This window comes from Myxocyprinus asiaticus, chromosome 27, assembly GCF_019703515.2.
Source record: "Myxocyprinus asiaticus isolate MX2 ecotype Aquarium Trade chromosome 27, UBuf_Myxa_2, whole genome shotgun sequence".
NCBI classification, from domain to species: Eukaryota; Metazoa; Chordata; class Actinopteri; order Cypriniformes; family Catostomidae; genus Myxocyprinus; species Myxocyprinus asiaticus.
The window spans coordinates 16583518-16604633 of NC_059370.1; the positions used below are offsets into that span (position 1 = coordinate 16583518).

The following is a 21116-nucleotide window of genomic DNA, read 5'->3' on the forward strand; positions in this document are numbered from 1 at the left end:
TGCCCTGTGATAGATGAGTTTGACTCAGCTATCCTCTGATTTAGAATAAAACGAAATGTGAAAACATAAATAAATTGGTTGTATAATCAAAATACTTTTATGGCTTTTTTGTTGTTGTTTTTTTTTTTTCAGTTTCATTTTTTTGCAAAATTACTGCATTTTGCCTTTGTAGGTCAACATGAGTCTCAATGAATGAGGAAAACTTTGACTCGCTCTTGAAACAATCTGTTTACCATTGATATTCAATAAATCTTCCAGATCGACAAAAATAACATGTGCATCACTAGACTGATCCTTTGAGAGGGAACTCCCTTCCCACAGTATAATCGAAAGTCATCTGAATGACATACAAGCTGACATAAACCTGGCCACCTGTTCTATGGAGATGTATCATAATGATTTCTTTCTTTTTTTTTTTTTTTTATCCAGACATGCATTCATCAAGCTGGAATGCTTTATAGGAGGGTCCAGGTGCTCCCTGGTTAGCTATTAATAAAAAAATGCATGAATATGTAAGGAATAAATCCAGACAGTTGTTTAGTAGACAAAACACCCTGTTCCCGGAAGCAATCTCCGCTCAAAGCACCTGTCCTCAATCTTGCTTAACAGGCAGTAGCTCACGCTAAGCTATGGCACCCTCGCTCTTATCAGAGCAGAGAGGCCAATTTAATGGATGTTTCCACATCCATCCCAAGTTCTACGAAGGCCACACTATGGAAATACTGTCATCTAAATCACATTTCTTAAGAGTTTAGATTAGTGGGGTGGAACTTCTGAATCGAAATGTTTTCCAACAATGATGTATATAAAGGATTCGTCTTTTGATGAAAGCTTAATGTATTGCTTAGTAATAAATTTTCTATACTTACTTTTTAACTGGAGAACTTCATAAAGAATCAGAATATCAAGGATAATATCTGTGACAACCAGAACAATATGCATTTATATTTGTCAATAGAAGCCCACTACCTAGTGTTTTCTTTCATTTTTGGACCCTCCCCTGAGAAGCTAATAAATAAAACCTCCTCCATTGTCAGACATCAGAAAGTGTTATAAATAAATCTCACTTGTGATCTTTTCTTGATTTCATTGATTGTTTTCGACTATATCTTCCTTGGCAAGGGTGTTTGTGTGTGTGTGTATGTGTGGGTGTGTGTTTGTGTGTGTGTGTGTGTGTGCATTTCACCCACACAACTATGAAAACACACCTGTACTAAATCTCAGCTCCCAATGATAGATAACAGTGGAGGATTGAGTTACAGTATCAAGAAGGAGGGTTTAAGGTATCAGCCCTAACCGAACGTAAAAACAGAGGGTGAAGAGAACAACAGAGGGTGAGTAGTGTTTCATGACTTAAGCACAGTCCCTTTGCTCACAGAACAATCAAAACCTCAATCAATGCTCACAGTATATGTTCTATGTTATCTAGTATATACTTCTAAAGCCACTTTTTGTATTGTCGAATCAATGCTTTTCTTGTCTACCACAACAATGCTTTAATAAAGTGAAAAACAATGTGTGATTACAGTCTCTGAAGTAGTACTGTCTGTTATTAACAGTCTGTTATGTCATGTGTGTTGTCAGGTGTATGCATTCCACCTGATGTAAACGTGAACTTTTCATGCTAACAATCAAAATGTCAATCTGCCCCCACATTGTCTTGAAATGCATCATTGTTTTAACAATGCAAACATGATTAGCTTTGCAGAATATGTTTAACCAGACAAACCTAAGGTAAAATTTATAGTACAGCTTGTGAACTTTAATGCACAATTTTATAAGCATAGTGGTTTTTGTGGAATGCAATTAACTTTGTCTTAGCTTTGCTTCACCTTTTAAATATAGACATGTGTTTGTGAGTTAGAAAAAGGGAGAGACAGGGAAGAGAGAAATGTCCTCTCGGGCCCAGTCCTGCCCAGTATGTGATAATGGGGTCTATAATGCACTATGTTCTTACTAATGGAAACATAGAGAGCTCGGCGGCACTGAAAAATGAGACACGCTAAAAGCAGAGGGCAGAAAAATAAATATACAATTACCTGTTCAATTCATACTTGTCAAAAAATGGCTTGCTGCTGTGAGAATGTAATTCTACTGTGAATATAAGGAAGGGGAGTGCATTGGCATTGAATATAAAGAAAGAAAGAATAAACAATGACATAAATAATTACATGCTAAAATAAAATCGATTGGTATCAGTTTTGCTGGTTAATAAACAAGGAGTCATTGAACATTTTGCATATTGTAGTGATGGTGATATCAGATGATATGGCGTGAGATCCATAATAAACTATTGAGGAAGTCTTTTAGGGCCAGACTAGAAGCAAAACACACAATGCCCAATGCAAAAAAAAAAAAAAAAATATATATATATATATATATATATATATATATATATATATATATATATATATATATATATTTTTTTTTTTTTTTTTTTTTGCATATGGCCATATGCTTTTCAGCATATGGCCAAAGGAGGGGAAAAGTAAAGAGGTACAGACTGGTAATGCATGCTTGAGATTTGTGTATAGTTCTTAGAAATATTTAGATCCTAATTACTGGGCAATAGAATTAACAATAAAGGAAACATTATTTCAGGCATCCTTTGTCTCATTTTATAAGCGAACAGAAATTCCCCTTAAGCAAACCGAAGTATTAAATATGCATGCCACTGATTAAATGAGCCAATTGTGGCTTAATGTCAGGATGTAAAGTCTGCCCCTGGTAAACGATGTGACATTACTTCATCTGTCAGTGAGGCTGACGGCATTATGAACTTCAACTCTCGATGACTCAGAGCATTATGACACTCTGCATTGCCCCCATCCCTTAGCAAATGAACTGTTTTTAAAGGTTGCATTGACTGCCTGGGCCCTTTTGTTAATCAGCTATCTGTTTGTGTTTCTTTTTATATTATTATTTATTTTTTTCTAATATTACATATTAGAGCCATAATGTTATTTCCATCAGCAGAATACAATGTATTAGACTATATAAATGAGAAGTAAAATGGTAATTTACTCATGTGGACATTAACCAGCTCAGTGAGAACAACGTCTATGCTTTGCAATAAATAAATTACCAAAAATAGTAAGTGTGATAATAGCATTGACTCGTGCAGCCATGGAAATGGCTAATGTTTCTGCCACAAAACAATCACCCTGCTGGCTATACCTGTTTTATAGTGGGCTGGTGCATTTACAGTCAAGTAAGAGCTCATATGCCTAGATTATCTCATCCTGCAGCTCGGTTGCATAACTGTGACTGCAATGTACATACAGCAGAATGTGTTAGACAAAAAATAAATAAATACATACAAAGAGAACATGAAAGACTGTATAGTTTAAAGGGTAATGTCTTCTTTTCACATGTTTATTAAATTCAAAGCTGACAGGAGTTTCACATGTATATCAATGACATATGTACTGCTAAAACACAACATAACTGCTGTATGTGTGTGTATGGAATTATCTATGAATAAACATGCATATCTATAGTGTGAGGACAAAATTGTGCCCTTGAAATTAGCTCAATCTGACAAAACCTCCCTTTGAAAATATTTGTGGATGCCCTCAATTGAAAAAAAAAAAAAAAAGGAAAAAAAAAGAGAGACAAGAGAAAAACACAGGGAGGAATGCAACAGACTTCAACTCTAAAGCTTAATTTAACTTCAGTTGGAAGCAGTGGGCATCAGGCCACCAGGTCAACTTCTAGTTGGATAACAACTGCCAGTAGCACTGAGAAAAAGTGTTCACGCTGCTTATTAGGTTTACAGTTCAGGATATTTTCATGTCCCCCTCTGTCACATACGGGTCAGCAAGTCAATGCACAGGGATGTCTGAGAGCCCCACTATACCAAACAACAGGAGCTGTCCAGAGTGCTGAAAGCTGAAACGCTTTAGGTGCCTACTGACTGTGGAAGTGCAGCACCACTTTAAGCCTCTATCTTCCCCCCCAAAAAATTGGTCAAATGGAACAGTGTGTTTTTGGACATTTCAGGTTTATTACCAGGTGTAGGACATAATAAAGCAACAAGCAACACATGCAATCATTTTAAGATGATCAAAATGTTGTAGGTCACTTGGTTTCTATTTCTGTTGTGTCAGGCTGGGTACCTCCTGCCACAGTGGAATCTCACTGGTCATAAATACCATTCCACATATCTGTATATTAAACAGATATTTTCTGACAGGCTGTGATATTGTAGCATCACACAGCACTTTTGTTTTTAGTGTGGATAAACAAATTACTTTTGCTGTAAACTTATCACTCTGCAACATGTTAGGACAGTGTTAGAAGTATTCTCCAAACAAGTCTGTTTGACTTTCTCATAATAAAATTATAGTTTTAGGCTACATCTATACACATCCACACAAAATGTTTTTTATTTGAAAACTGCAATTTAAAATTCCTAAAATCATTTTTTATTTTTTTATTTTTTAAATATGTGGTAATGGACAGCATTTTAAAAATGGTGTAGGAAAGCGCTTTAGATGTTTTTGTGTGGACGAGATGTTTTGAAATGAAAACATATTAGTGTGGACATGGCCTCGTTTTCATTTTGTGTCCTGTCATTCTACTTTGAGAATCAGTCCCAAGAATCTGAAGGATAAACAGTGATGAAGTAACATATCAGAGCATACACTTTCACACTTCTATACAGATGTCAGCCATTAGTAATCAGTTCCTCACAAAACCTTCACATCAGATAGCTAATAGCGAGGCCACACGTGCTAGCACCGCTGAGCTGTCCTTTGTGGCAGAATTTCTTTTTATTGTGCTCTGAAGATGAGATAGTTTTCAAACAGTTCCTGACGTTGAATAAGATTTCAGCTTCCTTTCTTCACTCTGCTTTGCCCTCCAAAAATATCTCTTTGGATTTGAAGGACACAGTTCTTCAAAATAGCTTTCAGCTGCTTGTTCCATAAAGCAATGGCTGCCTGTCAGCCTGCCAGATGGGCCCCTGATTTCAAAGGTGTACAGCAAAGCTTGAGTCATCAGCACACTTTCTGTGAACTGCAGAGAATCATCTCTGATCTTTCCCTTTGCCACTTCCAGTGCCCACTAAAATTATCATGTTTTGATGCACACAAATGCTTGAAAATCTCCTTGTATCTTTACAGTGTTGTGATGTGGTGCCTAGATGATTTGTTCCAAAACCCCTCCAATTTTTTTTACATATGTGCACCTTGCACAGCTTACACATCAGTGCAAAAATGAGCCATCATGCCCTACATGGTGAATATTCATGGCCAAAGTGTGCTCTGTTATCCGTGACACGAGCGTTCTGATTGTGGGACTGGAGCTGAATGGAGTTGCATTCATGAACTGTAGTTTACTGCCTTAAGTGTGAGAGTAGCTTTCAGGTGCAGAGAGAGACAGAAATCTGAAAAAGTTCAGAGAGCGACTCCAAAGTCCCTTTAACGTAATTTAGTTAACTGGGTGGCCATACTGGTAACACCTCCCGGCAGCTATTTTAAGACATGCAAGTACAGCTCCTATAGATGAAATTACTGTTTACAAACAATCCCTTCTGGGATCTTTCACCACCCCAGAAAATAACATTTTACAATTGCCGTATAACTTAAATTGAGCTTAAGAGTAAAAAAAAAAAAAAAAAAGTGAAAACACTCCTTTTCAGGATTACTAGATATTTTGGCTTCTGTATATTTCCATCAGGATCATTGAATCATGAGGAACTCAGGATTTGCCATAAATTACATTTCACAGAGCATGGTCATTGTGTTCGCCACTGTTCTAATAAGGCCCAATGCCCTGCGGGTGTTGTCGGTTTAGATTTTTGAACACAAAGAAATTACACAAACGCTGATCACAAAAGGGTGTTTTTAATTATAAAAGTGCAACTGCTGTGACCGATATGAGGCCAAATCTGTTGTAACTATGATCTTAGACCACCATGTAACATCGGGATGAACTGGACCACATCTCCACCACCACAGCACATACTGTCTGTGAAGGGTTATGTCAATAATAATAATCAAAAAGTAATACTTCTAAAATGTGTCTTTGTATTTATTTTGAATGCAGTAACTTGTTCAATAGAAACCGGCTGGTTCACATATTTCAAATATTGAATAGGCCAAATATAATTATTTACTTTATGTAGACCAATAATTTAAACATTAAACACAAATTTTGTGTTTATATATATATATATATATATATATATATATATATATATACACACACACACACACACACACACACACACACACACACACACACACACACACACACACAGTATATGCCACATATCTCAGGCAAGTAAAAACAAGTTTAACTGGTTTTGTCAATAGTTCAAAAAGAAGCATGATTCCCTACAGAATGACGTCATGGTAGCGTGTGGGAGAATGTGGACAGACCAAAATTGTTTGTCAAGATTATGTTCAAATAACTTCAATTAATAAAATCTGGTAAACAATATTATCATACATCCTGCTCCTTAAGTTTAAACCAAACACAGACACAAAAACAAAAGTGATTTTCAGGCTTGGTTAGCTAATGCATATTCTAAATCACACAAACAGGGGATTGGCTTTTCAATGGCTTTCTCATTCCTACAGTTGCCATAGTGAGCATTGTGATGCCTCTAAAAAACAGGTGATTGTCTCTGTTAGCTGTAAGGTGGGACCCTTCTTATAATGTCTCTGGTGACTCCTTGTTGTCTGTGGTACAGAAAGTATCAGCTGGGTCCTCCCTCTATCAGCTTGCAATCACTCTTATGAACCTGACATAATTAAAACGGCAGATTGGCTACCACAGAATGCAGCCTCTCCAAATTAAAAAGAAATTAGGACGGCAGATGTGTCTTTAATGGCTTAATCATTCCTCTATATTGGATCCATTAAAACATACAGGGCCTAATATTTCAAAAAATTTGCTTTTGCCACTGCTGTGCATGTCTGGGTTGAAAAAGGGATGAGATTGGTGAGAAAAAAATCATATAAAAATAAATAGACAATTTGTCATGCAAATATGGGGCCAGTTATTTTTGGTATGTTGAGCAAATGTCTCAGAGCCAGAACATCTGTTAAAAATAAATAAATAAATAAAATGGGAAACAAATAAAGGGGGACTGGGAGGGAGTGATGATGTTAACAGCTAAATGTGGTGAAGTGAGCAGTGACAGTTTCTATCCCTGTCATCAAACATCAACTCAGCACCACTTATGAGTTCATATGACTACAGTCTCAACATCCCACGTGTTATTCTCTTCACCTCAAGTTTTTGCACATTATCAGAAGTGTGAGGGCAACCATCAATGTTTATACCCAGTTCTGATCCCTCCGTATAACAGATGTTTGTTTGTTTGTTTTTTCTAAATTAGAATGCATGTTGTCTTAAAAGTGAAGTGTGTCGTTTCTGCAGCACTAGCATCACCAAATTAAATTGCAAATACAGTATAATGACTATTTACAAACAGGTTTTCATTAGTTGTACAAACTGATCCCATCTCAAACTCACACCACTAGTTGAGCCAGTGTTGACCAGACCAGACAGATCTCACCAGACAGATCTCACCAGATGAACTGGTTGATTTTCTTTAGCTTAAGTCGGTCTGTGCTTACTAAAATTCGAAACACTGCTCCCAGTGGCCAAAGCTGTAAATGTTGTTGGGTGTATGGGCACGTGTGAGCTACTTTTTGCAGGTGTATTGTCCACAAAGGGGTGAAAAAGGCACGTTGTGAAGCGAGTTGTTCCATATCTGTCACTCACGTTGTGTCGATGTAGTGACACTAGGGGTTGCTCTTGGGAGTCCCAAACACCTCAGATCTTTGAAAAAATGCCAATGAGAATTGGAGAATGGAATTTGCATGCCACTTCCCTGGACATATGAGTATAAAAGGAGCTGGAATGCATCCATTCATTCAGATTTTTTCTTCGGAGCCGAGTGGTTGTGTGTCAGCAAGCTGAATTCCACTGCCGGTCCATTCACCTCTCAATGAGAAGCGTTTGCTGTTGGATATACAGCGCATTCCAGCGGCTTTCTCTCCGTCTGCACAATCAGTGCAGAGTACACCCCTGGGCACTTTGACAGTGCTAAAAGAGTATATATTCTGAGCAAAGAGTATATTTTCCTCTATTAGGATATAATATAGCCAGCCCGGTTGATGCTGGGGACGATTTGGGGGCTCCAATGGGTTCAGTTCTACCGGGAAATCCCCCATGGACCGCTCCTCCCCCAGCACGCTCATTTGCTCCCATCCAGTTCCGGGATGAGACAGACAGCTCGCCTCAGTGCCAGCCTAATGTCTCTTTCGGAGCTCACGAGATGGATGAGATGTCGATCGCTGTATCGGAGAGTGCCTTGGTGATGTCGGATGCCGAGGACTCGATTGGGCTAGCGCCTTCGGGTGTGCCGGCTTAGTCTGAGGCCGACGCGGAGCTGACCGCCATGCTTGCCTGGGTCGCCGTGAGTGTCGGGCTGTTCAAACTCTCCACCCGCCCCTGAGCACTCCCAGCTTGATGATTGGTTCCTGAGGTCGGGGCGCCGCTTACGGCCACGCACCCCCGGTCCCTTTCTTCCCGGAGGTGCACGACGAGCTGATGAGGTCATGGCAGACACCTTTTACTGTCCGAACCCGATCCCTCAGCTCGTCCACGGGGCAGCCGAAGGTTATGCTGCAATTCCTCATGTGGATAAGGCGGTTGCGATGCACTTGTGCCCGCAAAGCACCGCCACCTGGCGGAGTCGTCCGGCAATCCCTTCCAGGGCCTGTAGGACTACGTCGTCTCTGGTGGCCAAAGCCTACAGCGCCGCTGGTCAAGCCGCCTCCGCCCTGCATGCCATGGCCCTCCTGCAAGTCCACCAGGCCAAGGCACTGAAAGAACTGCGCGAGGGTAGTTCTGACCCCGATGTGTTGCAGGAACTGCACTCGGCAACTGACCTCGCCCTCCGGGCGACGAAGGTCACGGCGCGGGCACTTGGGCAGACGATGTCCACTCTTGTGGTACAGGAACGCCACCTATGGCTGAATCTGGTCGAGAAGAAGGACGCTGACAAGGCACACTTCTTGAATGTTGGCCTTTTCAGCGACACCGTCGAGGACTTCGCCTAGCAGTTCTCGGTGGTGAGGAAACAGACAGAGACCATACAGCACATCTTGAGCGTGGCTCAAGAGTGCGTACCCCATCTGCTCACTGAGGGCATCCCCCTGCAGTGGCAAAAGCCCAGGCGGCTCCACCCAAGCCCGAGCCGAGTCCTCGGCCCTGGCGTAGAGCCCCCCCGCAGGAAGCTGACACCCCCCACCTCATGTATGGAGGACTTTAAAAAGTCCCGCATGCATTTAATGTTTAATGATATAATGAAAGAAGCCTTAAATATGTGCATGGTAACCTTTTGTAATATTTGGTTAACCGTGAGAGTTCACGAATGGTTATTGTGTTATTTACAGCTGCATCTCTACATTAGGGGCAAGTGGAGCTGAGCCCCACCAGAGGTGGCACTGTTGTGCAAATTGCATGGCATCATCATACATTTATTTTAAGAAATAATATATTTGCTGCTACTTAAACATGTTTTATGTCCATTATAAAAGAAAAAAATATATATATTCTTTTGAGAAATTCTGTTGTTATTAAGGTAAATGCCATTTATTCATTCTCATTTACTAAGCGTGGGGCTAGCCCTTCATCCTCAGTGTTAATCACGGAGATCTGGATGGCCTGAGGGGCTAGTTTGCCTTTGCCCCTGACATGAGCATCGGAAGTTACTGGGTGCAGAGTAGACCTGTGTAGTAAACTTCATTGGTAAGTTTTAAAAGCTTTTTTCTAATGTGCTATTGGATTAGTTAAAGTGCACCGTTCATCATTTCAATTAATTGCATGCAATTGCATTGAGTTGTTGTGTTGTTGGTCCATTGGTCTGTATTAGATTCCCATAACTGATAAATATTGGAAGTCTGTCATTGTTTTGATTAGTTTTGTTATGCTGTTCTTTAGAGTTAGTGAGATAATATGCAGTCATTACTTTCACGTTTACTTTCACCTCTGCTTCCAACCCTCACACAGCGCTCACTTCCGCCCATGTTTACCCACAGATTGCGTTACTGGAGAAGTTTGATGGCACCCTGGGTCGCTGCAACGGATATATGATCCAGTGTTCTCTCTACTTCGTGCAGCTGACTCACACTTATCTCTCCGAACAAGCCAAGGTAGCTTTTGTCATTAATTTGTTGTGTGGAAGTGCACTGGAATGGGCTACCGCTGTGTGGAATAACAATCCCACTATCCGCAATTCTCTCAAGAACTTTGTCTCTCATCTTCACAAAGTATTTGGGCATCCGGTAGGAGGAATGAGTGTGGAAGATCGCCTGCTCGCAATATCACAGGGAACATCTACTGCTGCTGAATATACTTAACAATTTTACACGCTGGCCACTCAAAGTGGATGGACTGATGCTCCACTCAAAGCCCATTACCGTCGAGGATTATCACCGGCTATCACTCTCCAAACTGAGCTGGTGAGCCGCAATGACCAGCTAACTCTTGAACAGTTCATCCAATTGTCCACTCGTATTGACAATTTGGTATGCTCTTGCTCACCACTGTCAGCTCAATTCACTCCTTCGTCCAAGGCACTCCCTGTTTCCGCTCCTGAACCCATGCTCGTCGGCCGAATGCAACTCGCGCCTAAGGAACATCAATGCTGACGCCGCCTGGATCTATGCATTTACTGTGGCGAATCTGGTCATCTGTTAACCGACTGCCCTCATCGTTCAGGAGCCTCTACCTCCAAACATCCTCCGGTGAGTCCCATCATTAACTCTCACCTCTCTTTACTGGTGACAATAAGCTATAATGGACATTCTGCTACAGTTACTGCTCTAATTGACTCTGGTTCAAGCTGGGAATTTTATTGATGCATCCCTAGTTCTCAATCTGGCTATTGATACCATACCCTGTATTCCCCCTTTGTGTATCACAGTGCTACACGGACGCCCATTAGAATCCGGCGCCATTCAGAATATAATGAAAACTGTTACAAGTAGGAGATCTACACCACGAAACTCTTCAGCTATTTGTCACCAACTCTTCTAAAGATTCTCTCATCCTTGGATTTCCCTGGCTGGTCGCTCATAACACCATAATATCTTGGAGGGAGGGAGATATAATTCAATGGAGTCCTTCTTGTTATGCCACATGTCTGAAAACTCCTCATCCTGTATGCTGTCTCTCTACAAACCTGCACAGAGAGCATGAAGACCTCCCTACCAATGTTCCTGACGACTATCGAGACCTGAGTTATGTGTTCAGCAAAACGAAAGCCACTGAATTACCTCCACATCGCCCTCAAGATTGCACCATTGATCTTCTCCCAGGTACACATCCTCCCAAAAGCCATGTATATCCTTTGTCTCTTCCAGAAACCAAGGCCATGGAGGAGTATGTGGAGGAGGCTCTGCGCCTAGGATTCATCCGAACTTCTACCTCTCCTGCTGCTGCAGGCTCTTTCTTTGTTAATAAGAGGGATGGCAGTCTACGCCCGTGCATCGATTACCGGAAGCTCAATGACATCACAGTAAAATTTACTTATCTGTTGACAATGGTACCCGCAGCTCTTGAACAGATGAGAGAGGCCAAAGTATTCACCAAACTGGACTTGCGCACTGCCTATAACTTGATTCGCATCTGCGAGGGAGATGAGTGGAGGAAAGCGTTCGTAACCAACATGGGACACTATAAATGATCAGATCATACCCTTCGGGCTTTCGAATTCACCTTCTGTATTCCAAGCTTTCATGAATAAGATATTCAAAGACATCATCAACAGATTTGCTGTGGTCTACATTGATGATATTCTCATTTATTCCCCTTCTCTAGAAGCACACAGAGAACATGTACGCATGGTACTACAACATCTGGCAGAGAATCAGTTGTGTAGCAGCCAATAATGTAATACTACCGTTAATGTAATAACTGCCAATAATGCAATAAATTTTTTATTAATTTGTTTTTTATTAACCCAGCCAGTAATGTAATTGCCAGCCAAATAATGTAAGAACTTATTACATTATGGGCAAAAAGTTATTAAGTTATTGGTTCAGAAATGTTATTACATTATTGGTAAGTTATTACATTACTGACTTTTATTACATTAAGAATGGAAAATGTATTAAGTTATTGGCAGTTATTACATTAACGGTAGTTATTACATTATTGGCTGCTACATCGTGAAAGCAGAAAAATGTGTGTTCCATGTCCCCACTATTTCCTTCCTAGGATATATACTGAGGAGGGCTCTCATATGGACTCTGCAAAGACCCAAGCGGTGGTGGAATGGCCTACTCCAATGTCTGTGAAGGAATTACAATGTTTCCTAGGATTTGCAAACTTCTACAGATGGTTCATCTGCAACTTTAGTCTGGTGGTCGAACCTTTCACCTCTTTACTCTGGGGAAAACCACGTTCTCTGAAATGGACTCCCGTGGCTGATAAGGTATTTGCGGACCTAAAAGTATGTTTCACCAGCACTCCCATACTCAAGCATCCCGATCTTTCACTTCCCTTTGTGATCGAGGTTGATGCGTCAGACACAGGTGTGGGAGCCGTTCTCTCTCAGTGTCATGGTTCACCTGCTAAACTATTCCCTTGTGCATTCTTTTCCAGGAAACTGTCAGCTGCTGAACGCAACTACGATTTGGGAAACAGGGAGTTACTGGCCATGAAGGTGGCTTTCGAGGAATGGAGACACTGGCTAGAGGGAACTAAGCATTTGTTTGTGATTCTAATGGATCATAAAAATCTTGAATACATCCAGGGCGCCAAACGACTCAATCCACGTCAAGCCAGGTGGGCATTGTTCTTCTCCAGATTTCATTTCTCTGTTTCTCATCGCCCAGGCTCCAAGAATGTCAAAGCAGATGCTCTGTCCTGTATATACTCTGATTCCGTTCACTCTGAGACACCTACTTCCATTCTACACCCATCTGACATCCTAGCTCCTGTTCGCTGAAACATCATGGAAGAGATAGCACTGAACCATCTCCCGCTCAGTGTCCTGATAATCACACCTATGTGCCATCTGCCCTTTGGTCCCATGTCATTCAGTGGGTTCACACTTCTCTAAGCTCAGGACACCCGGGAGAGAATTGCACTACTCAATTGGTTCAGAATCATTTCTGGTGGCCCAAATTAACCACAGAGGTATCTACTTTCGTCCACAACTGCTCCACATGTGCTCAGATGAGGTCCTCAAAACAACTACCTGTGGGTCTACTTTAACTGCTACCTATTCCTCACTGACCGTGGTCACATCTTTCAGTCAACTTCCTAACTGACCTCCCGCCATCACAAGTTAATACTTCCATCTTGGTTCTCATCTGCAGTTTTTCTAAAGCCTGTCATCTCATTCCTCTCAGCAAGCTCCCGTCTGCCCTGGAAACTGCTGAAGCCTTGTTCAATCATGTGTTTCGTCTCTTTGGCTTGCCTGAGGACATCGTATCCGACCGGGGCCCTCAATTCATCTCCCACGTCTGGAAGGCATTCTGCGAGAGACTGAATATCAGTGTGAGTCTCATGTCTGGTTATCACCCTCAATCCAATGGTCAAGTTGAACGTCTCAATCAGGAAATCAGCCACTTTTTACGTACATCAAAACCAATCTGATTGGTTGCTGTTTGTTACACGTTGCTGTTGTGTTCATTCCTTCACACTTCTGAGTTAATGGATTATTTTGTTGTGTTTGTGCTGGCTGGAGGAAAAGGGACAGGTAAGTTATGTCATGTGACATACATTGTGCACACTTAGAATATTTTGCTGTATAAATATACTAGGTCAGGGGCAAGTGCCACCTGCTGTATTTTTTGTTTGGTTAGTTAGTATAGTTTAGATACAACATCATGGACATTGAAGATTTTTGATTCTACATTTTCTTTTGCCTTAAGTAGGTTTATTAGATTAAAAAGATTAGGAAGATTGAACGTTTTGGTTTTATTCATTTCTTTGATTTGACACTGTCTAATTCCTTTAGTGTTGATGAACATAGTGTAAATATTTTCTTGTAAATAATACTATCCTTTGGATTGTTTGGACACCTTTGGGTCACGGTTGCAAATTGTAAAATAAACCCATATATATTTCACTACACTGCTGATTTCCGTCTGCCTCATTCCCTCTCCCAGTGTTTTAATGGTGTGTTTTGTGCTTCGGGTTGTCTAATGTCACCCTCCCCACTCCCTAGACAACAATAGCCAGGGAAGGGTTGTAACAATCTTCAAATGATAAAATCACATTAAAGTCCAACAAAAATAATCTCTGTCACTGCCAGCAACATAGTAGACCTATTCTAAATAAGTTGTAATTATTGTCTGCACACCAGAGCAAAAAAAAAAAAAAAAGGGGGGGGGGGGGGGGACATTGGTTTACCTTTTAGCAAGCGCTGAAACTTTGCCAGGTGAAAAACAAACTGTAATTATGTGTAACAGTCACAATAAGTCTTCTTTGCAACATGAACTTCATCAGAATGTCGATTTGTGACACCAGCGCTGACAAAGCTTTATGCAGCGCAACAAATGGTGAAACAGAACACAGGTGTCTCGAGATGTGTTAGTAAATATTGAAGTTAACAGTATCTAAAAAGATTGTGGCACAACGATCAAAGATGTCCATCCAGAGCATGTTTACATGGCCTCGATACACGTGTGAACAGCCCGTAACTCACCCTATAGCTTACTTGCAAAACTGACCCAAACCTGGCCCAAAACCTATAGGTTTATCATGTACCGTCAGACTCAGATCGGGTTGAAGACCTCTAAACACGTGCAGAATAACCGAATAGTGATTTTGGTATTTGAATACCATGCACATCCCTATTAATATTGCATGATTTTGGATTGGTTTATAATTAAAAAGTACATTTAATTGGCCATGTAAGAAATTCCTCCAAATTTCTCTTCCATCAATTTAAAAAATCCAACAAAATCTGCCAAGCGTCCTGTAGTGCATAAAGGTCAACATAGTCACGTCATGGGGGGATGGGGGGTGGATGGCTCCATGCTGTACCAACCCCTCTCAGTTCTTAATCCGTCCTTGCTCCTAGTAATTTAATCTCACATGTGCCCTTTGCGGAGAAAATCATGAGGAAAGGAGTGGATCAGGAGGAAAGAGAACAGAGGAGAAACAAGATTCCATCCTTCTTCATATGAAGAAGAAGGTCAGGCAAAGGCATTTAGCCGCAGTCCCCTTGTCACATTTACAATAGCTTCCCAGTCGTATTAGCTGCAAAAACACTCACATGCCACGAGTCAAGCCACCTACTTGTCAACAAAGTGTTACTTTTACAGTATTGGGGGGTAACTATCTAACAATAGCAACACTGCTAACTTTAATACTTTTTTTTTTTTTCAGTAGTATGACACTAGCTAAGCTGTTTTCCAAAATGTGAAGTGCACCTTTTCCAATAAAAATAGCTCCCCTTTCCAACAAGTCTCTGTTCAAATATATGTAGTGTTACAAAACACAACATCACATTTTTATGTACATTGTATGGCACATGCGGCCTTAATCTGAGTGAGCTGATCCAATAATCAAACACACACACCTCTCTCAAATTTCAGTGGATTATTTCATTTGGATGGTTCAAACAAATTGGTTCAAATAAACTCCCTTCACATAAAGTTCCTGCACAGAAATCCCTCCATCTTTTATTTGTAGTGAAATATTTAGTTAACTCCGAAAGACCCAAGCATAGAGATTGATGATGTATTTTTTTTTTTATTATTTCTTTCTTGAACGTGTTTTAAAGAAGCCACTAATTATAAATATTGTGATTAACAAGCATATTTTGTTTTGGGTGAATTTTATGTGACTTCAGAAAACAATAGCAGTGTATGGGAAAATCTTGATTTTTAAGCACATTTTACTTTGAGGTGACTACTGTGTGACTTCAGCAAGCTGTCACTCTCTGAGCGGGAAATGCTGCTGTTTATAACTGCTTTCAATATTATTTTAATAAAGGTGTTTTTATTTTAGTTTATTAGTTGTATTTACAATAGAAGTATTTGTACCTATTTGAGATTCTCATTGCTTTTGTGCCAGATAAATACTGCTCTTATTGAAGAATTGAACAATATTATTTGCCCTCTTAAATTACTTGTTTAAGCTACATTTGTAGTAGCTTGTATTGTAGCTAACAACTTTTTGTTTTAAATGGTCACTTGAGAATAATCTATTTTATATTGTGAGAAGTTTGTAGCTTGGACACAGTTTCAAGTTTTCATTCACAAAATCACACAATTCAGCTATCCACCAATCTTCAGCATGATTAAAATTAATCTTACCTGCCAGGCCTTCTGAACACTAATGGCAATGTGTGGAATGATTTTTATTTCAATTCTCAGTTGTTACGTGAAGACCGCTGTAACAGCAGAATTGTCACCGCAGGATCTGTAAAAGAGATAAATGGCAGAAGCTGTTTAGTTTAGTGTGCTTAAATATAACAAGCAGATAAATGTGCTTCATCTGAATGACACCCGTGACATGGATGAACATATTGGGGATTAAGCTGTAAGTAATATTTTATGCAGGTCATATAGATAAAGAGCTGTTTCCAGTATATCCATGTTGTAGCCCCTTAGGTAGAGTCACAGATAACCATCTCTGTTTACCACAAATAGGCCTTATAAAGACAGCCCAGAGTCAGAGCAACACGAATTTCTCCAGAGTAATACAGATAAGGTATAATGTTTTCCGTAGGGTTGTCTCCCATGTCAAGCGCTAACTACTTAGCGTTCCCACCACTGTCAATCTTGTGTGATTATGTTGGGTGCGTTATGCGCACAGCTTTTGCATGTCAGGGGGATAGGAACAGTTTGAGGTGAGAATATAAAATTAGATCATTATGGAGAGAAACAACTCCATGGCAAATACCTATTTTAATCAGTGGCTTGATGTGGAGGTTATTGATCAAAAGCAACCATTATGCCTACCGCTTCCGATTGTGTGCCATTTTCCAGCGGAGACCTGAAAATGAATATATGTGGCAATGCTTGGTTATGAATTATAAGTATTCCTCAGACCTCAGGATTATGAAGATTAAAGTGCATTGCAATGAGATAGATATTCAATTGCATGCCAGCAGCCCCACTCCATGTGGAGAATTGATGGTCCAGTGCTGGGATTTACATATCCCACTGTGAAGAATGATGGACTTGCCTTGCCATGAACTGGATATGCTCGCATTGAAATGAGAGTGGCAATGAAGGATGGAGATCAAGCCGCAAATTCAGCTTTCATTTACCACCAACCCAAGCAACTCTCTAGGGCGAACAGGGAAGTCAACAGCCTTGGAAATTCAAGAATCATTTCTTGGTGGAAATGCCATTAGAACCTTTGAGATGGCATGAAGTATGTGGCACTTCTAATTAATGTGCTTGGCTATTCAGATAATTCCAGTAGACAAATCTTAGTGCAAAGAAATATAATAACATAGTAGAGAACTGCATGCGCCCAGCTTTATGGCAACAGTTTGGGGAGCCTTTTTTTCTTTTTTTTTTTTTTTTTGTCTTTTAACTGCTCCCTGTGAACCAGGTGAGGTCCACAAAGAAATGATTTACTAAGTTTGGCGTGGACTAACTTGACCGGCCTGCATAAAGCGCAGAACTGAACCCTACCGACATCTTTGGGATACATTTCAAAACTGACTGCAAGCCAACCCCCACTGACCAATATTAGTTCCTGAACTCAGTGATGAGGTCTTGTGGCCGAATACCAGCAAATTCCTGCAGCTATGTCCCAGCATCTAGTGGGAACAGTTATTGCAGCAGTGGGAGGGATTAGCAACCATAGTTTTGAAATTAAATGTACAAGCACAGATGAGTGTGGTCTTCAGGTAAAAAAGATTGGGGGTATGTCAGTGGTAGAGGCAGGGAACAGCAACAGGAAAGGAGAAAGAGAGAGTCTCTTTGTAGCTGTGAAGTTGATGGTCATCTCTGGGAGCTGTGAGCAGATCATCAGTGCAGGGCTCTCAATGGCTTTAAGGCCTTTAGGGAGGTTTGGAGGCAGAGGGACCATCTGTGATTGATTCTCAACAGAAAAAAGACTGCCCGCCACTGGAAGATAAAGTGGAGTCGTAGAGGAGAGGAGACCCATAAGCCTACTAGAGTATACTCACTATCCCTTTACTCATCCCTAACAAGCCTAAATATAGTCAATTATCCCCTGTAACCATCATATGACCATCAAAGAGGTCATGGCTGGTGTTTTGTGTTGACTTTTTGCATGTTGTATGACAATAATGACAAGATTTTTCCTTTGAAACTAGGTTACAATTCCTGACAAGGAAGGTGGGCATTAGACTTGAAATGCACTGCTTGTAAAGGACTTGTGAACGATTAATTTTTTTACTTTCCTTTGTTTTACTTCTTCCCACCCACGAGCAAGAGTAATCCACCATGTGAAGATTTTCAGGACTGGTACAAAGAGAGAGTGAGAGAGAGAGAGCAAGCAACGTGGAAATCATGGAGGATTAATTAGAGCAGAGACCTAATGAGGATCCTCAGAGGAGCAGACATTACTGAAGGAGCAAATGTGTTTAGCAACCTTACAAAAGAAGTGAGGAAGGGAAGAAATAGGGGAAAAGTAAAGTAGAGAAAGAGAGGGATAAGTAGAAGAGAAAAAAGAGAAAGGAAGAAATAAGAATAGGAAGGAAAAGGCCTCTTTATTTTAGTTTAGAAGACCCTTCTAAATTTCAAAGGTTTGAGTGGATGGCTGGTATAGAAAAGCAGTGACTTAAATCCTGTAAATAATGTTTAAAGAGCCTCTCACCTGTCACACACAAAGCATAAGAGATTTTGTCAACATGTAGGGTTACTATGAAAAATGCCATAGCTGACAGTGACACCCATTGCTCAAGAGCTGATAATTGATGCATTCTTTTTTTTTTTTATTAAAGTTGAATTGTGTAATTTCTGTACCGCTACGATCACCAGAAAGAATGGCAAAAAATAATAACTGTTTCCAAAAGGTTTCCTGCTGCCAGTGGTTGGATAGTCATGCCCCCAAATTCACGCTATTGATTGAGTCAATGTAATGTCTATGAGCTACAATGCACTGATCGAGATGCTCAAACAGAGCAATGTTGGGATTCACTCAACATGATCACACAGGAAATCGGCATGTTGCGAGTGAATGCTTCGGTACCCTCACATCAACCCCATTTAGCCGAGTTACTGATAAGCGCCATTTCTGATTAGACATTTTTTCATCAATTTAAATAAGTTTACCTGTTGCGCTCCTTATAGCATGTTGCTCAACCAGCCCCAGAGACACAGATTCTTGTCCAATGGAAACCAGGAACTAATCATGTTCATAAAATAGTGATGAGCACAATTCTGAGGTTGCATTTTCCCCCTAAGAATGTATCATGTTTTTTTCCTCCACTGACATATAGGTTTAGGATTGGGGTTTGGGTTAGGGAGTAGGGTTGATCAAATATGCATTTCTGTTGATTATACATCATTTACAAAAGCATCTCGCTTTACAACTCGGATTTGGCGCCACTATGTGGACATTTCACCCTGAAACTGGAGCCTGTAAAGGACAGTGGTTTTAATTTTGGTAAGCACAGACAGATTTCAGCTGAATAAATTTCAAACTACTGTCACTGACTACACTGTGAGATCGGTCTAGGTTTACTTAAGAGTTGTCTAACTACACTTAGGTGGGATAGGAGAAATTGTTTTAAACATAGAACAAATAATGCACATCATATTTAATGTTGATCAGCAGAGTTATTTAACTATGTTTCTTATGAAAATAGATTTTGCTTTGTGTCTTTTGTTTTGTTTCTCCAATTTGGTTTTTTTGACAGTATAAACTCCGCCCCCTCTTGCAGAGCACTGCTTTCAGATGTCATTTGAAATTTGTCTTATTATCATTCACAAATTAAGAATGAGTGTGTGTTTTTGTGAGTCTGTTTCCTTTTTTCAGCTTCTCTGTCACTTTCATCTTTTTTTTTTTCATCTTCCAGTTACTGTTTTTTGTAACACTAATAACATTTCCGTTCTTTGTTCCATCAAAGCTTAGGCACCTTTTTGTTTCCATTGCCGAGCGACAGACAAGTAAGCAAACCCTCGCCTCCTCATTTGCCTGGTGAAATTTCAAAAATAAACACATAAACAAGTCTTGTGTGATTTTAGACAAGACTGTAATTGATCCACTCCTCTATTTAATTAGTTTGACATTGAAAAGCATTAGCACTATTAGCAGTGATGTATATTAGCGCTTTGCTATGGTATTTCTAAATGTCATTTTCGCTGTTATACTGGTGTTGGTGAAAGTCTACACCTGCAGTCAGCAGAGGGTTTGAAGAGACTTAATGGAATTGTCTGCAGTACCTGTTTTTATGTTGAAACTGCATTAGTAACATGAGAGTAACATTGTGGTTGGTTATATGCAGAGACTAACTCTATTTAGAATGCTAGGTACATGCTTAGTTGAAGTAAGCAGAATTGTACACCTCTTTTGTGTATTTATTTACAGGGTAGTAGTCCTTGTTTGATATAAATAATAATGATTGCATTTCAGCTCAGCTAAAATTACCGCTTTCCACCATGTGATGTAAAATTGACAGACAAACTAGTTCATTAAATAAAAATAAGTTCCCCAATAAAAGCTGAAACATTTATGTAAAAAATAAATAAATAAATAAATAAAATAATAATAATAATAATAATAATAATGAAAATGTTGATGTAATTTAAGAAATATAATCGTATAAAACACACACATAAGCATGTGTGTGTAAGAAAGGAAGCTAACACTAACTACGCCTTTGCTGGTGGTTAAGCCTTGAATGAGATAATAAGCTTGCAGTAGATTCTTAATTAAATGTTAATTAACTCAGGCCTATTTTATTTATTTTTTTCTTTCTTTCTCCAAAGTGAATGTTTTTGTTCAAATTATTGGTAAACAAGAGAGATAGGAAAAAAAAGTTTGCCTGCGGGCATGTCCATTAGAGCGTGCAAAAAGGGGAACTGTAGAACACACTTCACAGTGCAAATAAAAAGATTTAATAGAAGAAATTAATAATTTCTGCTGGACCTTAAATCTCCTGAAAGTGCAGAAATAGGAATAAAATAGCAAAGATGTCC

The 21116-nt window shown here is 39.9% G+C and overlaps 1 protein-coding gene across 2 annotated transcripts in view; it reads right to left on the bottom strand.

Annotated features, from left to right (window-relative positions):
• Nucleotides 1–21116, bottom strand: part of lingo2 (leucine rich repeat and Ig domain containing 2) — a 430344-nt gene that overhangs the window by 260303 nt on the left and 148925 nt on the right. For both annotated transcript variants that reach the window (XM_051657697.1, XM_051657698.1), the window contains one exon: nt 16305–16410. The gene's annotated coding sequence lies outside the window, so the exon portion shown is untranslated. The remainder of the gene's footprint in view (nt 1–16304; nt 16411–21116) is intronic.